A 1670-nucleotide genomic window follows, 5' to 3' on the forward strand; every position below is an offset into this window, starting at 1 on the left:
TAACTATATTTTCAAATACTTTGTAAGCAGCTGGAAATATAAACTTTCCATAGCCAAGGAAAAGTAGTGAAGATGTCTTTTGAAGCATGGAGGTGAGGAAAGACAAGAGGATAGATGATAACATTAAAAAAAAAAAAAGCCACGCCTGGGATGCAGGGAGAGGAGGATAGAAAAGGCAGGAATGGATGGTGCTCCAGGGTCTGTGGCAAACAGTAAAAAAAAAAAAAAAATAGAGGTGGCAGAGAACTAAAGATGTCTCCACTGAATTTATCATTTGAATTTTAAAATAGAGTCTCTGTCGGCAGTCAGGTGACACAATGCTGAGGAAAGAGGTGGGGAGAGTTAAGGATGAAAGGAATTGTTTAGGATGAATCTACCTTTGAGTAGCATGACCATTGGAAGGCTAGCACAAGTTTGCTGCTGTTTAAAGCACTAAAAGCTCTGTGCCAGTCAGCCATACCTTCAGATCCAGTTCCTGTAAAAGCAGATATTTAGGCCTGTATGAGGGTATTGTTGCACATTCAGAGGAAGAATTCAAACAATTCCTGGGCAGAAAACAAGCTCATTGTTTGAGATACAGAGTGGTTATGCAAGAAGGTCTGATTTCTTAGACTGATTGACTTGGCATGTAGGTATGGGAAGAGTTACTTGTGACACCTGTATTTGGAAGTTGACAGTAACCCTGAGGTGATGGACTTGCTTCAAAATTCATATATGATGTCAATGCATAACTAGGGCACGGACTGGGGAAGCTGGTTATGCAGGTTGTCCTTGGAGACTGAGTTGTGGAAATCAGCTCGGATGACAGTGTTTCAAACAGCTTTTCATGTCTGTCCGTGTTAGGAAGGCAGATTGCCTCAATGAGCTAAGCATGGAGTCATGAAGCTCACACAATAGAATAGAATAGACTATATTTCAGTTGGAGGAGTCCTACAACAAACGTAGTCCAGCTGCCTGACACATTCAGATTTGATTAACTTAAAGCATATTATTAAGAGCATTATCCAAGTAAATGCCTCTTAAACACCGACAGGCATCCACCACATTTCTAGGAAGTTTGTTTCAGTGTTTGACCACTGTCCCAGTAAGTGAAGTCCAGTTTAAACCTTCCCTGATGGAGCTTTGAACCATACTCACATCCTACCACTGCATACCAGGGAGCAGAGCTCAGCACCTGCCTCTCCACTCCTGCTTGTGAGAAAGCTGCAGAGGGCAGGCAATGAAGTCGTGCCTCAGCCTCTCTTTCTCCAGCCACATCAATGTGGTATTCAGAATACAGTGGGATAATCACCTCTTTTGATTGGCTAGTTTTACTGCACTGCATGCACTGCCAAGCATTCCTCCATCCTCTAAAATATTCCTGGCAGCGGTGGGATTCGAACCCACGCCCCCGAAGAGACTGGAGCCTTAATCCAGCACCTTAGACCGCTCGGCCACACTACCTTGGTGATAACGACTCCTCAATCTCCAGCAACTGTATCATCCACTAACAATTCAACTCTTCACAAGATGTTTTAAAACAAATAATCTCTATCCATTATTTAAATATAGTAGGAAGAACAACCAGTAATGGCTTTCTGCAGGTGGAGGTAGACACTTCTTGCAGTGCACTTTCATATTTCTGATCCCTTTGTTGGCTGTCAGGGAACATCAGCTGGCAAGTTCTACAA

At 42.9% G+C, this 1670-nt stretch overlaps 1 non-coding gene across 1 annotated transcript; it reads right to left on the bottom strand.

The window, feature by feature from the left end:
- Positions 1 to 1361: 1361 nt before the first annotated feature.
- On the bottom strand, positions 1362 to 1443 carry TRNAL-AAG (transfer RNA leucine (anticodon AAG)). Its single transcript has one exon. It is a non-coding gene; the product is annotated as a tRNA-Leu (tRNA).
- Positions 1444 to 1670: the final 227 nt, after the last annotated feature.

Source organism: Chlamydotis macqueenii, chromosome 1, assembly GCF_036417535.1.
Source record: "Chlamydotis macqueenii isolate bChlMac1 chromosome 1, bChlMac1.mat, whole genome shotgun sequence".
Lineage (NCBI taxonomy): Eukaryota > Metazoa > Chordata > Aves > Otidiformes > Otididae > Chlamydotis > Chlamydotis macqueenii.